Source organism: Pinus tabuliformis, chromosome 7 (assembly GCF_031772625.1).
Source record: "Pinus tabuliformis cultivar Carrire ecotype Pingquan chromosome 7, CPIR1, whole genome shotgun sequence".
Classification (NCBI taxonomy): Eukaryota; Viridiplantae; Streptophyta; class Pinopsida; order Pinales; family Pinaceae; genus Pinus; species Pinus tabuliformis.
Window position 1 is genome coordinate 744,657,503 of NC_142293.1, and position 23,050 is coordinate 744,680,552.

Genomic DNA, 23,050 nt, shown 5'->3' on the forward strand with positions numbered 1-23,050 from the left:
TATTCATTTACCATGAGATATTATTATGAAAAATTATTATTTTAACAATAATTAAATAAAATTATAAAAATAAATAAATTAAAAAACACTTAAAATGTTTTGACTTATTCATTTTGAAACCCCCACGTTATTATTATGATTCAATATATTAGTTTCACATACTTTTTGAGCTTTAAAAAGACAAAGGTTTACTTGCAAATTTTAAGTTAAAACTTTGGAATTTAATGATTTAACGTATCTTCTCTGTTATAACAAACATTATTAATATAGGAAGGAATTCATATGAAATCTTCGAAAATGTTTATCTTGAAAATCTAAAACAATTCTTTACTAAACATTATTGTCAAAATACGTTGACAAGATGGGCCTAACTACTGGTGTGGCGTAGTCAATGATAATTCCTCCCAAAATGTCAATCGTTGCAGATTTTTCGATCATACTTCCAATAATTTTTTATTAAAATGTTTAACATAGCAGATTGGCAATCAAAATATGGTAAAGAAAAAGTAAATTCAACGAAGTTACCGGACCCAATTTTCTGCCCTCGGAAAGTTATCACACTCCTGCAAGCATGTATGAGGTTGAAAACAAGTTGAGGCTGCAAAGGGGCCTGTACTTTCTTCCTCTAAATAGAAAGTCAATAAATGCAGAGCGCGCCTGATTGTTCTATGGATCTCACTCATTGCTGCAGTTAAGTTTGGCACAGATCTCTGCCTACGCCTCCTCATCGTCGAATCTACCAGACTGGTAAGTACCAAGTAGGGCTGATGCTAAATTTAATCTATTATTTTTCTTCTTCTTCTTTCTTTTCTGCAAATCCTTTGAAAATAATAAATTTCAAATAAGTATAAGCTTTGAAGAAAAAATTGGCCCATGAAAAGGTTTACTGGCAGTGTCAATCATCGACATGACACAAGTATTCTTAACTTTTAAATAAAAGAGGTAATGCTGTGTTTTATTTTCTTTGCTGCCATGTACCTGCTGCTCTTATGTTTTTTGACCAGATTCTTCCGAAAATCCTTCAGCCTTTCTCCAATCTGAGAGAATTGACGATAGATTGTACGCACGTCTACTGGCTTATAACGCATATTTCTGGGAAATTTGAACATTTGGTGGGGGGGAATATAACAAAATCCATTAACCATTATCCACTCAACCAATACCCCACTGACAGACAGCTGTTGTTAGTGAGACTATTTGCACTCAATACACTGATCGCACATGAGCTCAATATTTGTTTAGGTCAGATGTTCTTTAACAGAGATGTAAATTCATTAGAGTATTCATTTCCTGCGTTGTTAACTGTTGGCAGGGGTGATTGGCATTCTGATCTTACACCAATATCTTCACGGTCTGTAAAACTGTTTAAACTTAATGTCTGTGAATTTATGCTTTCGCTTGGGTCAATCCACACTGGCTGATATCTTAAGATCAATAAGTTTATGGTTTTCATTACAATCCCAATAATTCTATTAAGATATATTTCAAGGATGAACTTGATGGAATTTGCCAAATAGCCATTTCTTAGAACCTGATATTTTAGGCTGAATTAAAGTAATATAGCTGGGAGTAGACTAAACTGAGGCAGCTTGAAGAGACCTTTAAAATTTGCAAGATTACAGGGCCATTTGATGAATATAAAGCAATAGGGCTTTGTTTGACTTGTGCGGTCACGGAGTTATGAGAAGTCAAGGAGGATCATAGTTATATAGCCCTTAATTAAGAACTAGATGGCCTGGCAAGAAATTTGTCCAGGTTGCACCTTGAACTAGTAGAGTGATCATCATGGGGGTTTTCCTAGTTAGTTTTGGGGACTTGAAAAGTTCTAATATAGAAAGGAGGATGATGAGGACCACGAAAGAGTTGGATGCACACTACAAGAGGAATGAAGAATATTACAATAATAGCATGCGACATGATATTTGCTACAACAAAAGATTGCCAAGAAAGTTGTAATGACCATTGAAGACATAAAAGACACGAAGGATATAACGTACATAAAATATTTACACGTGATCAATGAATTTAATTTTATAGGTGATGTATTTTATTACTTTATAAGCGAAGTGGAGTTGTGTCGATGCTAATCAAGTGTGTGTTTTATAAGAATGAGGTGCAATACCTGAGCCATATCATTTTTGAAGATGGGATTTCTATGGCTTGCAAAAATTCCAAGCAATTGTGGGTTGGCCTATGTTGATGAATGCTTTCCAAGGAAGAACATTCCAGGACTTGTTAATTACTATTACAGGCTTGTGGAAGGGTTTTTGAGTATTGCTCACTTGAGAACATCTTTTAAAAGAAAGGAAAGAAGTTCGAGGAGACAATTGGATGTGAAAAGAGCATTTAGAAACTGTAGTAGTTGTTCATATCTTTTAAAATTGAAGTAGTTTCCAGATTGTGATGATGACTTTGTGGTCTATGTAGATGGTTGCATCAAAGGCAGCAACATTTTGATGCAAAACACACTAGTCGTTTGTTATGTAGATGGTTGCTTCAAAGGCATTAGCATTTTGATACTTTAAAGCTGAAGGATCAGAACTTGAATCATTATACTCATACTCTAGAGTTTAAAGAAATTTTTCATGTAATGAAATTGTGGAGAAATTGTTTTATGAGTAAAATATTTGAGTTAATAATAAATCATGAGTTTGAAGAATATTTTCATTACGTCTTGTTACTGCCAAGTTCTCACTTGGTGCAAAAGTCTTTAAGTGGTGAGACCACAACGACAACTTAAGTATGCTACCCACTGTTACTTCTGTACTGTTGCCTTTCTCTCTTTAGATTAGGTGAAATCTAGCCTAGTGGGGCTATCCCAATGATTAACTAAGCTCAATGTGTGTAGCAGAGAGTAAGAGCAAGTGAGAGCTTAGAAGGCGTAAATAACTCTGAGATTTTTAGAGTTTTTGGGTGGTGGATGAATGGGAAGATCGGTGCTTTTATTTGTTTGGGCTATGGGGTCACACATGTAACTTCAAATGGCTGTTCTTATGAAAGATTGTGGGCTACTAGCAGCCAAGGTGATGTACCCTACAACAGCCCTAATTTGGTTACTAGAACAACAAATTTGATGGGGGATGATCCACTCTTCAAGACAACACCAAGGGTGGCCCCTACTTAAACAGTGTTTACAGATGCAATAAATTAATCAGATAAAATGCATTAAGGGGTACCCAACCTTCTCCAGTGTAGTGATTCTGCTCCTCTATGGCCCTTGACTGACTCCGACATTCACAAACCTGCAAATAATATATGCCACACATATAACAAAGTTGTACAAACATTTCACAATAACTTTGACAAAATAAACACCTTTATTTTGAAGCTTAGGAGCTCTTTCACTCACACCTTACAAATGGGGAGAGTAAACCCTTATATAAGTTTCAACTCTATCTCCCTTTACAATAAACTAGTATTTGTTTTCTTATCCAAGGAATAACAATAAATCACCCCTATTAATAGGTTGCTTACTAAAAGTAGCAATGAGTTTGTTGAGATTGTTAGGGTCCTGTTATCACACAAATTTGCACTTTAGGAGATAAAGTGAGAAAAGCTCAAGTGCGATCTGAGTGGACTAAAAGGGGGCCACTGTCACCTCACCAACCCTCTTCTGCACTTTAGTTCGACTCTCCTCTTACTCAAGGGGGGCTTTCCTAGGTTAAGATTGCTTGGGTTTCAAGGCAACAAAGCTCAAGGTGATATGAAGAGTAAACCTAGCAAAATGGTTTTGAAAGAATTTAGAGTATGAGAAATGGTGAGAGGATCTGAGACTAGTGCCTTTTCATTGGGCATATGGGTTTAACTAGGTCTCCCTTGAGAAGGTGAATAATGGATACAAAGTGATGATTAAGGTTGTCCACTACTGACCTTAGAAGATCCTTCTATAGGGTGATGACTAGGGTTGCCCACTACTGACCCTAGAAGATATTCCTATCAGTGTAGAAAGCTCCAAGACAATTTCAAGGAAAGGTCCTCTACTAGAAATTTTCCTAGGGTATGCAAGATAGGATCTATCCAAGCATAATACAAAGAGAATGCACCCTCACCACTAGATAAACACATTTGCACTTAATACATTCAACAAAGAAATCCACAAAGACTTAAGAATAACACTTACTAGATAAATCATTGCTCATACATAATCCCTAACCATGAAGCATTAAGAGATTGCAAAAATTCATCCACAAATCATCTCCTCAATGAAGGCATCTTAGTCATCCATCCATAGCATCAAATCCATGATAAAAGAACTCCAACAAATTTTATAACTTTCAGACTTGCTAAGGGAGTTCTTCCCCAATCCAACCATGAAAAAATGAGAGGAAGTGCATCTCTATCTATGTGAGATTCTCAACTTCCCTTACAGTTAAAATATTGATTATTTTAAACTAAGATCCCCAAATACAACCTATGGAGAGGTAGAAGCCCTCTTCTCTAATGATTTAATCTAAAATATACAAAATTTGAGCTTCTTTATGCCACTTGTACAAAATCAAGGGGTACTTACTACTACTACCTCTCAAATGTGACTCATCTCCATAAATAATAGGAATAGTGGGCTTTAGTGCCCAACATCCAACCTCCAAAGGCCCTTCAAGGGTAGGTTCTCTCCACAAAGCATGCATATACACCTCCAATTATCCTCCATTTATGGGATTTCAAATGAGTGTTCTAGCCTCCATGTCATCATCCTGGGTTGACACTCTAGTCTTCTAAAGCCTCCAAGATGGGCGTGTTCTTAAACCAATTCCACAATGTACGGAAACAAGACCCTCCAAGTGAATGCATGGATTCAAAGTAGAATGCTGCCTATTAGAGCTACAAAGGTTACATGTTATCATGAAGGTCCACTAACTCTTCTTGAATATGCACATACAATCCTCAAGGTAATTCCAAAGGGCGCCTATCTAATTCATATTAGAATTAAAGTTTACCAATAGTCGGCTTCAGGTCATATGTATAGGTCGACTCACTTTAAAACATTACACTTAGGCCAATTTTCCTGCACAATTATGTATACATATAACTATCATACTCAACCAAAAGGCCTTTTACATCAACAAATATGAGCACAGGTTTAAGGTTGATTCTCCATAAAACTTTTGGTTGGTTGTAGATTACCTTTTGCTTTCATTGTTTGTGGGACTCTATCAATGATGGTCTCAACTACGCGATTTCATTCTGAACTTCCTTTAATCTTGTGTTGAACCCATCCGCATGTGGCTTAGACTCTCGCACTCTGTTTCTCCTAAAATGCAGAAAATACATATATACCAATGCCATACCTAATTTGTTGATTTTCCACGAAATTATGCAATTGCTATGATGAACAATCTGAAACTAATTTCTTTTCACCAAGACATAAAATTTCTTAACAATAGATAAGCAGCGAAATAATCACAAAGATAAAAAGACAGTCACACAAGAGACACAATAATTTTTCTTGGGAAACCAAACTGGGAAAACCCACTTCTTTGCTGTAGAATTTATTGATAGTGTTTTGAGCAATCAGATCTCTTACAAGGCAATTTATCACATTGATAAATAAACTGATCCTCACGCTATACTAGCTGGACACACCCTGCAAAACCTTGACCTCTGCTCCTACTTCCTTGTGGCCTGCCAGGCCCTATTTCCTTGCGCTGGTTCCTCCTATTTCCTAGCACTGTCTTGGCCCCTAATATTTAGGAAAAACCTCCTAAATCTTAGCGCAAATCTGGCAGCAAGAAGTCTCTCTATGCTCTGTGTATTGGCTCTTCCAAGATACGCTCTCACAACAAGGATCTCTCAATCTCTCACAAAACTCATGAGCTTCCTTTGTCTCACAACCTTGTGCACAAAACAATTGATGAATAAACTTGTGCCTTCGTCCTCCTTTTATTGATTCGATCCATGCTATATTTGGCGAGTACAAATTTAGAACATGAGTTGAGATTGACTTGTTAACTGAGTTTGAACTGAACTCTCTCCAATCGTAACTTGGAGTTATAACTCATCCTTGCCTCAATCAAACATTGGATCTCCAATTTGTTTTATCTAAATTTATAACTACCACTCGATCTGTTGTCAAACTAAAGGAAGGATCTTGATAGCTAGTACTCCAACACTATGCATTAATTTACTAACTCCATGAACTTGTCCATGGCCAAATGAAAGATTAACTCAGTCTTTCTGGCTAAGGCATGAGCTAGAAGACCTTCTCTCACTACAATTTTCAACACTCCCTCGTCGCGAGGAAGGTGCTTTTGCGAGAACCTTGTCCACCTGGATCTGTCTTCAACACTGCCACATTCTCCGCTGTTGCGGCTGGTCCCTCTAAACTAGAAGAATTCCCTGCTTTCTTCGGCGGAATCTGATCTAAAGACCTGTTCTTTCCAACCATGCTCTGCGAGTCTATCACTTTAGTCATAAGTGCCATGTACCCCGTGTACCCTGTGGCTGCTTCCTCTGGTTGAAGGTGACACTGGATAATCCAACTTAATCCTGATCTCCCTTAAACAACTCTTTTGCCCACTTGGCTCGAACTCTCTCTGTACTGGGAATCAGAGACTGAGTGGCTGCCTCCACTCGCCTTGGGCTATGCTCATCATCTTGCTGGTCGGCCCAACTGCCAACTAGCCGAGACTCAAACTGAGATACTGGCCAAGGCTCCATCTTGAGAGCTCTATCCTGCTCTCGCTCAAACATCACCTCTCTGCTTTGAGAGCTTTATGCCTTGCTGTTCAAGGCTGTACTTGTCTCAACTTGAGTAAGTACAAATTCTTCTTCCTTAGACCAATCTGCTTCTTACATCCAGAAGCTAAGTGCTGGAGGTAAGCCTTACCTTTGCTGAAAAAGACATCATAACCCTTGTCCTCAAGGGTAGCTATTGAAACAAGATTTTGCGTAAGGCCTGAAACATAGAGGACATCTCTGAGATGAAGGGGATTACTTGACTCCCTCTGAAAATTGACAGTACCAACTCCTCTAGCTGCATACATACCATCATCTCCTAGCTTGATCTGAAACTGCATGTCCTTCTCCTTCAGGTGGCTGAAATACTTCTTGTTCCTGGTCATGTGGAAGGATGCTCCTGAATCAATATACAATACACTGCTATTTGCTGAGCTTGCCATGCAAGCAATCAATGTGAAATCTTTCTCGAGCTGGGCAAAAAATGCATCTACCTTTGTTGATGTAGCTACATGATCCTTCTTGGATTCTTTCTTCCGATTAGGACACTTAGTGGCATAGTGCCCAAACTCATGGCAATGGAAGTACTTGATCTTGCTCAAATCCTTCTTCTTCTTCTCGCCCTTCTAACTGGACTTGGCCTCTCTTTGGCCCTTCTTTCCCTTGTCTTTGCTTCCTTTGCCTACTAGGGCAAAGTTATCCTCATCCTCTCTCTTCATCGATCTACCATCTCTCGTCCCTCTCTGGATTTACTCTTAAATGCAATCACTCCATAACCTTTCCCAGCTAGGAAAATTTTCTTGGCCACTTATTGCATCCTGGAAGCCATACCAAGACTTATGGAGTCCCAGAAGCACAAGACTCACAAGGTCTTTTCTGCTACTGTCTCGCCTACATCGCCTAGCTCATCCCGAACTTGAGTGAACTTTAAAAGATATGTGATGATGGGCTTATCTTTGCTCATTCAGATACTTCTTAGCTTCTCTTTGAGAGCAAGCTTCCTGGCATCATTGGTACCCTGAAACAGATCCAAGATGACTTTGAACATCTCATATGCTGTCTTCTTCTCATAGAGATGAGGAATAATATGGTCTCTGATCCCCTCTAGAATGATCCTCTTCGCCTTGGTGTCATTCTTAGTATGCTGAGGTAGCTTTTGGGGATATTGAGGTGGAACTATTTGATTCTTGACAAACTCTCCCACCCCACCATCTTCCAACACTATTGTGATTCGCTCCTTCCACGCACAGAAATGCGAGGCTCCCTCTAGACTGTGATCTGACCTTAGTCCTAGGAACACCATGCAGCTATCCAAGGAACTTCTCTGCTCTGTTCTTCGAACTCTGATCTGTGCCTTCAAAAACCGATGCATAGAGATAACCTTGCTTGGTTCAAGCAATTCAGATTTGCTACAAACTTCCTCCTCTTTGCTTGAGACACCTTAGGCTCCTCAAATTGCTCCTTGCTCTCTGTCTTCTCGAGTAGAATTGCACTTGTGTATATCACAAACTCCTGCCCTAGAAAACCTTTAGGACAAACCTATTCCACCAGCAATCTTCTCCACAAAACAATACCTTCTAGCCTCGGCCTGCTGTAGATACACTTCTCAGACTTTGTGACCAATCTTCAAGCCTGAAGCATACTGTGACAGACATACAACCCTTAACTTCAACCTTACAAACCTGTATCCTCCTCACTCTTGCCTGAGATAACTCCGGCCTTCAATCCGCGCTTGAGAGAGGCTTCTTGGTCTCCTGTACCAATACTCCTTTACCTCACCCCTGCTCCACCAAACACAAAAATCTCGACCCTATACTCGTCTCGAATTTGAGGTGTTACAACTCTCTCCTAGGCTGCATCCTTGACTGTCATGACAAAGGTAATAAACACACAGAACAATGGTATCTTCCTAGACCAGAACCTAACCAAACTGTCGGTTTAAACAAAACACAAACTGATCTATAGATGTTGATCTTTATGCAGATCTCTGCTCTGATACCATGTCGATTTTCCAAGAAATTCTGCAACAGCTACGATGAAAAATCTGAAACTAATTTCTTTTCACCAAGACACAAAATTTCTTAGCAATAGATAAGCAACGAAATAATCACAAAGATAGAAACACAGTCTCACAAGAGACATAATAATTTTTCTTGGGAAACCCACTTCTTTGCTGTAAAATTTATTGATAGAGTTTTGAGCAATTAGATCTCTTACAAGGCAATTTATCACTCATAAATAAACTGATCCTCACGCTATACTAGCTGGACACACCCTGCAAAACCTCGACCTTTGCTCCTACTTCCTTGCAGCTTGCCAGGGCCTATTTACTTGCTCTGGTTCCTCCTATTTCCTAGCGCAGCCTTGGCCCCTAATATTTAGGAAAAACCTCCTAAATCCTAGTGCAAATCTGGCAGCAAGAAGTCTCTCTATGCTCTGCGTATTGGCTACTCCAAGAGACACTCTTACAACAAGGATCTCTCAATCTCTCACAAAACTCGTGAGGTTTCTTTGTCTCACAATCTTGTGCACAAAACAGTTGATGAATAAACTTTTGCCTTCGCATCCATTTATTGATTCGGTCCATGCTATATCTGGCGAGTACAAATTTAGAACACGAGTTGAGATTGACTTGTTAGCTGAGTTCGAATTGAACTCCAATCATATCTTGGAGTTATAACTCGTCCTTGCCTCAATCAAAGACTGAAACTCCAAATTGTTTTATCTAAATTTATAATTGCCACTTGATCTGTAGTCAAACTAAAGGAAGAATCCTCATAACTGGTCCTCCAACAATACGCATGAATTTACCAACTCCATGAACTCGTCCATGGTCAAAGGAAAGACAAACTCAATCTTTCTAGCTAAGGCACGAGCCAAAAGACCTTCTCTTGCTACAATTTTCAACATCATTGGATTAAAAATGAAGACAACAATAGTGTCTGAAACAAGGTTACTTGGGAGCGGGAGCGACATTTTCAGAAGCTCCCGGTTTGGGAGCGAATCCCAGAGCGTTTTATATATATATATATATATATATATATTTTAATATTTTGATGCATATATGTCAACACAAACATGTAGAATGATGAATTAGATATAAAAAACATAGATTGAACCATATAACAACAATCATTTAGAAGTTATAATCTTCATCAACCACGTCCACAAGTTAGTAACATACAACATATTGAGTCTCATGAATCATGATTCATTAATCTTAAAGTTTCAAGTTTTCAAAATTCAATATATAACATTTATCATCATTGATCAGCAAAGTTGTACTTGTAAGCTAAATGTAACCATTACAACAAATAATATCTAACATGAAATGAAATGTTTTAAAATGAAATGAAATGAAAGTGAAACAACTTTCAACTTTCACGAAGCATCATATTCATAATTCATTACCAATGAGTTATAATTGCCAACTTCAAACTTCAAATTTAAATTGTCATATATTGTTTACAAAAAATATCATAATAAATACGAAAGAGCCAACAATTATAAAGACTACTAGAAACTAGAAAAGACAAGTAAATCTATCATCTACATCTTCCTCTTGCCACCACGAATAATGTCTAATGTCTGAGTAAGTCATGGTGGTCTTCTAGGAGTCTCCTCCCACGCAGTCCCATGACTAGAACCAGAAGGCACATGCCCTCCACGTGAGGATGTACATGGAGGCGGCGATAGCAAAGGAACAAGACTTGGCACTCGAGCACTGCTACTGGATGGTGGGGGTGGCATGGTTGTTGCTTCATCTTCCTCTCTCATAAGTTTTGCTTCCAGTTCTTCAAGATGTATAGTACCATCCTCCAAATTATCGTCCTCTAGGTGGTTGTCCCAAATTTTATATGTTGGATCCTCATAAGCCCGATCATAGTAATGACTCAACACCTCAAGTTGTAGTGCACATAAACCAAGCTTTCTGCCCAGTTTTCATTGAGTCTGTTTCTTCTCTCATTATGTATGAAGTTATAGGTGCTCCAACACCTCTCTGCAGAAGAAATATTTACAACCTGTGAGAGAATTTTTTTTGCTAATTTTGGCAAAAGTCACTAGCTGCCATATGCTTCCCACCATGTGAGAGCATCAAATCTATCTCTATCTTCCATTGCATGGAAAGAACCAAACAAACTAGTGCAACTAAAGTATCTGCCTTGTTGTCGCTTAAAATCGCACCAAAAGCACGAGTGTTGCAGGAGAGATAGAAAGCCTCTTAGAGACAGCGTCTGGGTTGATTGTAGACCAGTGCCTAGGACATCTTAAATAGAGGAGTGCTTAAGGGATTATCTGTGAGGGGTTTTCAACACTCCAGTTGTCACGTAAAAAGGTAATAGGAGGGGCTTGGTTCAATAAGCCTTCATTAAGGTGGACTCAAGCCAATACAGGGATTCAAATGAGGGGGTATATCGAGACAATCTTAAAAGAGAAATGTCTTCTCCTGGTGGTCGACACACAACAATGAGACAGTTTTAAACCTGAAGTTGGAGTAGTGGTGGAGAGGAGGAAAAGAAGGAGGGAAACATATGCAGAGGGCTGTAAATGAACAAAATCCTTAGCAATAATATTCCAGCAGAAATATGGAAGAGAAAGGAAGGTGAAATGGCAGAAATAGCTGATCATTGATTAAGGTTTCACGCTACATATTAATATGGGTATCATTCTCTGCTTAACAACCAAAGTAAGTCTGAGCCACCACAGGTACTGTAGGCTAATCACAAACACAAGTAAATCTGTAATTCTACAGGTATTGCATGCTAATGAATAACAAAGGTAAATCTGTGATATGCACAGGTACTGTTTACTATTGAGCAGCTAAGATAAATCCATGAACCAGCAAGAAACCAACAGCTCCATTAACACTATTTCAGGGAAAGAAATACACAAGTGAAATGAAATTACCAAGAAAACATGTTGCACATCCATTATGCTTGGAATCAACAGGGAGTTTCATTAATCCAAAGGGTCCAAACAACCAGTCCATACATTAATCCCAACATCAGTTCAGTCCCCTCCATGAATACAACAAGTAGAACAAATGGTATCTCAGAACTCAGACCCAGCGGGTGAGAAATTCTGGAACCAGCCAGCCTGCCCAACCAACCAACCAACCAACCACCCCCCCATTACAGTGTTGCTTCCCCCTATTTATAAGAGGAGGGGGAGCGTTTATCAAACATGATTCAATACAAAATATCCTTGGGCCGAGTCTCAGCTGTCAGATCAGCTGGTTGTCTTGGCCAAGGTGAAGCTCTGTTGCCCAAACTGTGATTACAATAGGGATTTCCTGCATTTCTTGGAATCTTACAGAAATTAATGAACAAAGAAGGAAGTTGGAAAGAGGAAGGAGGAGGTGTCCCTCTACTGTTCTTGTGGAGGCCTCTGGTCGAGCCACGTCCCTGCCGTGATGCATTTCTCTGTTGTTGAAGCGGTTCGCTGTCTATTCTCCTTTAAATGCTTTCGGCACCAACTCTGGAGGTGTATTGCAGACTGATCCTTCCTTGAATGCGCCCATACCTGTTTTGAATGCTCTGTCCCCCATGATTTACTGCTAAAGCTGCTTTAGGGGCTGACTCTGTCGTTTCAGCCTTAAACCTCCTGCTAAATGCAATCGGCGCCCTGATTTGCCTGGGGATATGTATTACAGTGTAGCAGAGTAGTCTTTTGGGTGTGGCTTTTATTGCGGAAACACACGAAACAGGTGAGTTCCGACTGCTTTCTGATTTGTCCCTTAGCCCCTCACGCTTTCAGCCCCTTTGTACTTCTTCCTTCATGTGATCGGGGGCTTGAACGAGCGCTTAGCCCTCAGGCGCTAAGGCCTATGGAAACCTATTCGGGGGCCTTTTTCCTTTATAACTCCAGGAGCCTTCATTAACTCTTTATACTGCATCGATCGATATCCCGGACGCGAAACCCTTATATAATACACCTCAATAAATTATCACATCCGGGGGGGCCTTTTCCTTATCGCAATCGCAGCCGGGGAGGATATCGGCGAGGAACTGAATTTTCACTTTGTGCGACTGCTGATCCCCGGGGTGATGTCATCACTATCACGTGTCACCCGAAAAATGGCCCCTTTTGACCCCTGAAAACACCGAAACTGAGTGACACGTGTCCACCCGTACTGCCACATCAACATCTGTACCGCCACGTGGAGGAGAGAGAAGGGGTTTGCCCGACCTTGGTTTTTCCATGAAATTCCTTTGTATTTGGTTTTCGGCCTTCCCTTGAACTTTTACACTGTATCATAGAATCGTCCCCCCGCACGGCCTTAGGATGGAAACTCCGCCGATTGTCGATATCCGGGACTTCGTCGATATGCCGATGCGTCAATGCCACGTGGAGGAGAGAGAAGGGGCAGCCCGGTCTTGGTTTTGTTCCGCATTTCCTTTATAAATGATTCTCGGCCTCCCTTGACGATTTAACACTGAGGGCTCGAATTATCGGCAATTTGCGCTATCGGCGTGTTTTACCCCCGCAATTCCTTAAGGATGGCCCATCACAAGATTGCGGGACCGCGAGATCGTGGGATTGCAGGACCGCGAGATCGTGGGATTGCGGGACAACGGGATTGTGGTACTGCGGGACCTGTAGGATGCGGGATTGTGGGACTGTGGGATTGCGATATCGTGGGAATGCGAGCTTTGTTGTGCTTGGGGCCCTCCAATGTGCTCTTCTTTCATTTCAAGGCAACAAAACCCCCATCTTCAAACTGCTCTAACTTTTGATCTAGAAGTCCATTTTTGGACTTCCATATATCGTTGGAAAGCTCTTTCAGAGCACTATGCAATGGGGAGAGTCTGATTTAGTACTGAGAGCTTCTGTGGCTTTGGAAATGGCTTCAAACTTCACTGCTCTTGTGTATTCTGGGCAACTGATAATTGCTGAAGCAGTGAGTGACAACATTGGCTCCTACTGGGGATAGTGCCTTACTGGCAAGGTGCTGAGAACCTGCAGACCAGTGTCCTTCACCATTGAGCATGGAGTTAGAAATATAATGAATCTTTATAACCAGAAAATCTCCATGAGACTTTCCTCAATCTAAAATGTAGAAATAAAAATTCTAATAACTGAAAAGAAAATGCTCAGCTTGTGAGCTTATTTATGTACATTCCTACTTATGCACCAGAGCTTAATTCACCTAGGTGAGTTCAACCCTCCAATGGAGCCAGGCCAACATTTGAGTACTGGACCTTATGCCTTCATACTGCTGCAAATTAAAAATTAAAACAGGCATGCAACATGAAAAATATGCAAATGAAAAGTTTGATGCATGCTGCTGGCATAACCTCTGTTGCTGGCTTAAGAATAGGCTCATGTATTCAGCCACAGGGTCATGGAATAGACAAGGAGAGTTTGCAGCTGTCTTAATTTCATAAGCAGTCTGCTGGCCAATATCCTTTTGGCCAGGGCAACCACAAACACTTTCCAGCTCCTCAAATTCAGCCTTTTCAAGGAAAACTTCTTGCTGATCTTTTATTGCCCATTTTTCAATGGGCCAACCCTCTTGGAAATCTGCAACAGACTCTTCACTGTCTGAACTGTAAGAGTCATAGATTGGAGGGTCTGTTGAGAATTATTGGCAGGCATCTTGCTGCAGCAGTAGACTCTGTGTGGTCTTTTAGCTTTGGGTTCTTCTTGTAAAACTTGCTGTTGGGAGCTTTCTCCCCAGTTGTTGGTAAACAAATCCTTCTAGACCTCCACGACCATCTCATCCTCCTCTGAATAGTATGCATAATAAATGGGAGGAGGTTCTTGATCTTGCTCTCCATGTGAAAGATGTGCATCGTGGGTTGGAGCCTCTTTACTGGCCTCCTCTTCTTGTGCAGCTTCCCGTAATAGGGATTGTGGAGGCTCTGCATCACTTGACTCTCTATCAGAGTCATAGACATCATAAGAAGGAGAAACATCAAACTCAATTGAATAAGCTCCCTGAGAGTTTATTTGCAACTCGACGATGTTTCCTTCTTCTCTTTCTCGCTCATTAGGCAATGCTTCTTGATGTGAGTAGATATCTTCTTGGAATGGAGTCTCACACACATCTTCAACAGGGTCATTAACTTCGGGAATGTCTTCATCATTAAAATGTGCGCAACAATCTTCCAATAGAGCATTCGGTGGATAAAATCTTTTGAAATGTTGATAAAATGCCATATGAAAACATTTCAAGGAAGATATGCTGCCACGAGGTATCTTTTTAAAGACCACTTGAACAACTTCATTTGTACATCTTCAAGAGAAATGTCTTGTTGTTCCATGCCTTCATGAAATTCTTTGAGGTGCTGGTCAGGCCTTTTCTTTGTGTTTCCGCTGAATCTTGGCAAACAGGTATTCGACTCATGATATGCAGGGACATGATTGGGATAACCAGCGGTAGAAGAGAAATCTAGTGGGGCAAATTGGTTGGCCAGGAATGCAAGAAGGGCCATCTTGAAAACCTCCCTATGTGATTGATTTCAGCTTCAAAAGTAGGGAGAGTTTTGGGCTGCTATAGCATCTGAGTGAGTATGGGGCTACTTGAAAGCCAGGATGATCAAATAGAGATAGGGATAGTGGAGTCGCCAGGATGTTTACCATAAATTTGACAGTGGAGTCGCCAAGGTGAGAGATCTTCAACCCACACTTCCCTTGCTCACCTAACAGGGGAAATGTAAAACTTTGTCGTACCCAGGGAAAAATATTCTAATCCATTCCCTGGAAACGACACCAGAAAGACGTTGTCGCCTAAAATCGCACTAGCAGCACAAGTGCTGCAGGAGAGATAGAAAGCCTCGTAGAGAAACCTCTGGGTTGATTGTAGACCAGTGACTTGGACATCTTAAATAGAGGAGTGCTTAAGAGATTATCTGTGAGGGGTTTTCAGCACTCCAATTGTCACGTCAAAAGGTAATTGGAGGGGCTTGGTTCAATACGCCTTTATTAAGGTGGACTTAAGCCAATACAGGGATTCAAATGTGGGGGTATATCGAGACAATATTAAAAGAGAAATGTCTTCTCCTGGTGGCCGACACACAACAATGAGACAATTTTAAAATTGAAGTTGTAGTAGTGGTGGAGAGGAGGAAAAGAAGGAGGGAAACATATGCAGAGGGTTGTAAATGAACATAATCCTCAGCAATAATATTCCAGCAAAATATGGAAGAGAAAGGAAGGTGAAATGGTAGAAATAGCTGGTCACTGATTAAGGTTTTAGGCTACATATTAATATGGGTATCATTCTCTGCTTAACAACCAAAGTAAATTTAAGCCACCACAGGTATTGTAAGCTAATCACAAACACAAGTAAATCTGTAATTCTATAGGTACTGCATGCTAATGAATAACAAAGGTAAATTTGAGATATGCACAAGTACTGTTTACTATTGAGCAACTAAGATAAATCCATGAACCAGCAAGAAACCAACAACTCCATTAACACTATTTTAGGGAAAGAAATACACAAGTGAAATGAAATTACCAAGAAAACATGTTGCACATCCATTATGCTTGGAATCAACAGGGAGTTTCATTAATCCAAAGGGTCCAAACAACCAGTCCATACATTAATCCCAACATCAGTTCAGTCCCCTCCATGAATACAACAAGTAGAACAAATGGTATCTCAGAACTTAGACCCAGTAGGTGAGAAATTCTGGAACCAGCCAGCCTACCCAACCAACCAACCAACCAACCAACGAACCAACCACCCCCCCATTACAGTGTTGCTTCCCCCTATTTATAAGAGGAGGGGGAGCGTTTATCAAACATGATTCAATACAAAATATCCCTGGGCCAAGTCTCAACTATCAGATCAGCGGGCTGTCTCGACCAAGGTGAAGCTCTGTTGCCCAAACTGTGATTACAATAGGGATTTCCTGCATTTCTTGGAATCTTACAGAAATTAATGAACAGAGAAGGAAGTTGGAAAGAGGAAGGAGGAGGTGTCCCTCTACTGTTCTTATGGAGGCCTCTGGTCGAGCCACGTCCCTGCCGTGATGCATTTCTCTGCTGTTGAAGCGGTTTGCTGTCTATTCTCCTTTAAATGCTTTCGACGCTTTCTCTAGAGGCGTATTTCAGGCTGATCCTTCCTTGAATACACCCATACCTGTTTTGAATGCTTCGTCCCCCATGATTTACTGCTAAAGCCGCTTTAGGGGTCGGCTCTCTCGTTTCAGCCTGAAACCTCCTGCTGAACGCAATTGGCGCCTTGATCTGCCTGGGGATATGTATTATAGTGTTGCAGAGTAGTCTTTCGGGTGCGACTTTTATTGTGGAAACACACGAAACAGGCGAGTTTCGACTGCTTTCTGATTTGTCCCTTAGCCCCTCACGCTTTCAGCCCCTTTGTACTTCTTCCTTCATGTGATCGGGGGCTTGACCGAGTGCTTAGCCCTCAGGCACTAAGGCCTATGGAAACTTGTCCGGGGGCCTTTTTCCTTTATAACTCCAGGAGCCTTCATTAACTCTTTATATCGCATCGGCCGATATCACAGATGCGAAACCCTTATATAATACACCTCAATAAATTATCGCATCCTGGGGGCCTTTTCCTTATCGCAATCGCAGCCGGGGAGGATATTGGCGAGGAACTGGATTTTCACTTTTGCAATCGCCGATCCCCGATTCCCGGGGTGACATCATCATTGCCACGTGTCACCCGGAAATGGCCCTATTTGACCCCTGAAAACACCGAAACTGAGTGACACGTGTCCACCCGTAAAGCCACATTAGCATCCGTACTGCCACGTGGAGGAGAGAGAAGGGGTCCGCCTGACCTTGGTTTTTCCATGAAATTCCTTTGTATTTGGTTTTCGGCCTTCCTTGGAACTTTTACATTGTATCGTAGAATCGGCCCCCTGCACGGTCTTGGAATGGAAACCCCGCCAATATTCGAGACTTCGCCGATATGCCGATGCCACGTGGAGGAGAGAGAAGGGGGCAACTCGGTCTTGGTTTTGTTTCGCATTTCCTTTGTAAATGATTCTTGGCCTCCCTTGATGATTTAACACTGAGGGCCCGAATTATCGACGATTTGTGCTATCGACGTGTTTTACCCCCACAATTCCTTAAGGATGGCCCATCGCAGGACTGCAGGATCGCGGGACTGCATGACTGCGGGGTTGTGGGATTGCAGGGTTGCGGGATTGCGGGGTCGCGGTACTACGGGACCTTTGGGATGCGAGATTGCGGGACTGTGATGTCGCTGGAATGTGGGATTTGTTGTGCCCGAGGCCCTCCAATGTGCTCTTCTTTCATTTCAAGGCAACATAACCCCCATCTTCAAACTACTTTAACTTCTGATCTAGAAGTCCATTTTTGGACTTCCATATATCTTTGGAAAGCTCTTTCAGAGCACTATGCAATGGGGAGAGTTTGATTTAGCACTGAGAGCTTCTGTGGCTTTGGAAATGGCTTCAAACTTCACTGCTCTTGTGTATTCTGGGCAACTGATAACTGCTAAAGCAGTGAGTGACAACATGCCTAATTCAAGAAGCAGATTAGCACATTCCTCCCTGTCAGGTATCAACTTGTGTAATGCTTGCAAGTATCCTATAGATGCCTCTTGATCTATATGGAGTTTGACCCTAACCCCACCCCCAGGTGTAGGTTGGCCCAACGAAGATGGAGAGTAGTATTTTGGCGTAAGGATATATGCCAAGGCATTTAGTGGAACATTAAGTTTATTCCACCGTGTACACACAATTCTGAATCAGTGTATACAAGGTGGGATCATCTTTCTGAACAATATCTTTTATTTGCCCCAACCTGGTATCCATCTGCTCATACACCTCCCCAATCACTGATTTATTTGTATCTACAAAACGAATCATGTGATAAATGGGCTTGGTGAATTCCAATACTTGCCTCACACGTGCCCAAAACTGACCATCAAGAGCGGTCTCCTCCACCTGTTCAAAACCTTGCTTGTCAGCTGCATTTGTAGCTCTTTCCTTTAATACTTGCTAGTGTGGACTTGATACCATGCTAGCCAATGACTCTCCTACCTTCAAAAGGCTCCTGAAGGTGAGGTAATAACTAGCAAATCTAGTCTTCGGAATCTTCAACAACTCCAATCTTGAGTGACTGCGGAAAAGTCCATGGGTATTGCTATGATTTGTAATAAATTTTATCATTTGTTTGCCTCTCTTGTACAAATCACCAATCTATTTGTATTGTTGGTTTTGTTCTTAATAATATCATGCATCAAAAGGTTCATTGTGTGAACCAAACACCCAAACCAAAATATGTTGGGGTATTTATCCTCAATATTTGCTCCAACTGCCTTACAATTAGGAGCATTATCAGTGATGACTTGGATGACATTGTATGCCCCAATACGTTCAATTGTTTCAAGTAATGGTCTTGCAATGTTGATGCCGGTCTTGAACTTGTCTGAGTAATCATATGCTGAAAGAAAGATGGCACCACTAACAGACACAGTAAGAACACTTATCAATGGCTTGCCTTTTACATTTGTCCATCCATCAAATACAATGGACACCCCATGCTCAGTCCAAGGATTTGTCATTCTACTCAAATAATGTAATATTTTTGCTTTTTCATGATCAAGTCCAACGGTTCTAGCCTTGTCATACCCAGGGCTCTTGTATACTTTAGGGGCATCATTTATGGCAGAAACCATTTCATGCCAATAAGGTGAGCGAAGAACATTGAATGGTATCCCACATGCATAGAGAAAGCGGTAAACTTTTGAATCCACATCATTCCTACACCCTTCATCAATGAAATTTGATATGGGTCTACACCTTAAAGAGATGTTTGGTGACCCTGTGCCTCCATATCCACTGCCATGGGAGGATGCTCAAGGAGTTTTTTGTGCATGTGATTGTGAGCTTGGTTCAAAGAAACCCTTTGATTTTTTACATTTGTATTGGGCTTCCTCCTCTTCCCTTATGTATTTGGCTTTCTCTGTTGCTGACACACTTGCACAAGTTTTGATTCCTATTTGTTTATCTCCATCCCATGGCCTTTTCTCGCAGAGGTGCTTTATGGGACGTGTGTATGAACCTGTGTAATTATTGTTGCAATGGGGGCAGTGAAATTTAGTGGTTCCACCCCCTTTCCCTGCTTCAGGCCTAGTAACATATTTCCACAATGGGGTTTGGTCTTGTTTAGTTTTTTGAGCTGAATCATGTTCACTCTCCTCCAACTCCTCCTCACCAAGGTACTCCTTTCGGGGTTTTCATCAAATCCACTATAACCCACTTCTTTATGTTCAACCCTCCTTTTTCTACTCTCCAACACCATAATAACCAAAAAAGGAACCAAGAAGAAGAAAATGCCAAACAATATAACCATGATGTTTGAAATTTGAAGTTTTGAATCTGCAAAAAAATGGAATGGGAATGGGAATGGGAATGGGAAATAGAGAAATTTATTTATTTAGCAATGAACATAAAAAAATTGCTAGATTAGAGTGTAGATCCTACCTCTTTGGCCTCCAATCCCAAGCTCCAATCTCCCCTTGCAAGCTCTTCAAACTCCTCCAAGCTCCTCTCTCACCAAGCTCCTCTCCTTGCTTCAAACTCTCTTGCTCTCTCTCAATGGGATGAAGTGAATAATGGGAGGGAGAGGGTCTATTTATTCCCGCCCCTCCCCTTCCCTTTCTCCCATTTTCCCTCCCTTTCCCTCTCCTACGCCGTCGTCACCTCTCTCTCGGCCGCGCGGGCGTCGCTTTCCGCCGGTTGGGAGCGACTTTTCCAAACGGGGAGCAGTTGGGAGCGATCGCTCCCCAACCGCTCCTGGAGCAGCGAGAGCGACTCTCCCGACCTCGATCCCGAAAAACCAGGGAGCGTTTTTTTGGGTTCGAGTCGCTCCCGACCGGAGCGCAGATTAGGAGTGGGATCGAGGGGCGGGGCGCTCCCCCGCAACCTTGGGACTCTAAAATAGTGTCTGTTAATCATCTAGGTGGTATTTTCAACTTCAGGTGGATTAGATTTTACATAGCAGTGATTAAAAGTACAACTAGCGTGCATGTCAACTTTGTGATCATCCCTTAGATGTGCCACAAGAGATTGAATGCCACCTATGACATAATATTCCATCTTGCATACGGGTAGTAGCATGGTCTGAAAGTGCACAAGACCTCATGTTTGACCCAATGATTTCAAATGAATAACCAACATCTCCAAAGATCTCTTACATTTGTCTATCAAGCCATGCAAGATAGCCCACAATAGCAACACCATCATGAATCTGGGCCCCTTTTTGAGCCGTCAAGCTCTATAGGATTCTTCAAGTTTTTTGAAAGAGCCAAGGGTGACTGTTGCTGTAGTACTTGATTAGATGGCAGCTTTTTAGTACAAGGCATAACGAATTTCTTCTTTGTAGGATTGATTGCATTATTTGATCCCTTATCTAGACCTTTAAATTAATCCAGACCTCCATTTTTTCATATTTACCAGTAGCTGACTAGATGATAGCAACTCTAAATCAGATAGCACTGCCTCATAATATTGTTATCTCATTTGGATATGCTTTGACAATTGGATTATATGCTATATCAAATCCACGAATGTTGTATAGCCAAGCAACTCGATCGAGTGTTGCAATGTTGATATCCTCGACTTTCTCTTTGAGCAAGTTTTTCCCTTTGATTGAAACAACACCTACCAAAGACCAACAATGAGGCATGTATTGTTCAACGTAACCAAGCATTCTTCTTTCTTAACAGGTGTCTAGCACCCCCTTTAGTCTCAACCAAAATGGTGGTTAACAAGTCCTAACCTCCCTAACCCAGATAGAATATTATGTGTTGTTATGTAATGAAGGCCTTCATTAGTAAATAAGGTCTATGTAGTAGTGTGGACACAACATTGTAAGAAGGCTTATAGAAGGTTCTACCTATTAGAAAGTTCTTTCTCTAGAATGTTCTTAGGGGATAGAAGTAGTATATATAGAGGTAGAAGCATTTTAAAAGAGGTTTTGTATAATTATTTGTATTTAGAGCTCTTCTCTATTCAAGGTTGCCACATTGAAGAGGTAAGTGAATAGTGCTTCCATATTAATAAAGGTGTCTTAGTTTGGCTCATGTTGTCATTGTGTTCACTATTCTTTTTCTCTCTATAATATATCTAGATAATATTTGTGCTTTTGATTTGAATATTTCTGGTTGGTACTTTACAAGTGGTATTGGAGCACTTGACAACTTTTTTTTTTTTTAGAATTTTCCTTTTTTAGGTTAGAAACATATTTCAACGTCTATAAAAAACACAAAGATCTCTTGTTAAGCGGGTAAACATGCGATAGGGAAGCACATTGCCGGAACTACAAGAGGTTTTACTTGGTTGGAAACCCTTATAACCCCCATTGTCACCCCTTCGAGTAGTACCACATTAGACAACACTTGTATCTAGAATTTCACTCTCGCGCACCCTCAGGTACATTGGAGGTCTTGTAGGAATATTGAAACTAGCCTTAGATTGGCCACTCGACTCTCTGACTACTATAGTGGTATTGAAAACAACACTCGGAAAAAATACTCACATACCTGGCTAAGCGGGGTAGTATGGTAAAGGGTACAATCAACCCTCCTTAGTTAGGGCCCTAAGATGTTGGGTTGAGTACTACTGTTGGACCCCATAAGCATATCAGAGAGCTATAGCTCAATATCCTTGTCCTTAAGATCCATTCAAAGCCCTACTCCTTGCCATTAGTCAAGAAATGGTGTTGAAATTATGCACATATAGTCTCTGGAAACCTTGCTTCCTACATCTAGGTTATTAAATTCCTATACGATCTACAATATTCAGAATTTAGGCATTTCTTAGCGTAGTATTATTTAGCAGAGTATAATTCTGTAGGAGTAAAAGAAGAGTGCAAAGTGGTCCCACTCACACCCTTATTTGTGACCCATCTCAATAGATTTCTCATATTTCAGTGATCACAATGGTACTTTTTCATAAACCATTTTTCGTGCGGACCCACCTGCCCTTTTATCTCCTACCTACTCCCCCAATCCAAAATGCAACACTGACCACATTTGGACAACTCTCCAGTTTTTGTATGGACCCACTCACCCCATTCTACTACTCACCTATCATTGGCCTCACCCTCCCATCATCCTCTTACTTGTGCACCCTGTCTAGATGGAAACCTAAAACCAAGATTACATTGCCTCCTTGGAAGAGTCCTATGCAAACTTGTAGACCCCAATTTAAAGAAGATTAAGGTCATATCAATCAAAATTTTGTTGTAGTTAATTCCCAACTTGCTATCGTTAATTCAAACCCAACCACCCTCAACAACTCCCTATCAAAATACATTGTCATGATTTTATTGATAAATTTAGGGTCCCTAGCTCCCTAGAACAACCTTTACACCAAGAGAGAGTTGAATCATCCCATTCCATGGAGCTTTACTCTAA

At 41.0% G+C, this 23,050-nt stretch overlaps 1 protein-coding gene across 2 annotated transcripts in view; it reads left to right on the forward strand.

Annotated features, from left to right (window-relative positions):
- The first annotated feature begins 379 nt into the window (after positions 1–379).
- Positions 380–23,050, forward strand: part of LOC149249687 (protein REVERSION-TO-ETHYLENE SENSITIVITY1-like) — a 103,256-nt gene continuing 80,585 nt past the window's right edge. For both annotated transcript variants that reach the window (XM_089458760.1, XM_089458759.1), the window contains exon 1: positions 380–747. The gene's annotated coding sequence lies outside the window, so the exon portion shown is untranslated. The remainder of the gene's footprint in view (positions 748–23,050) is intronic.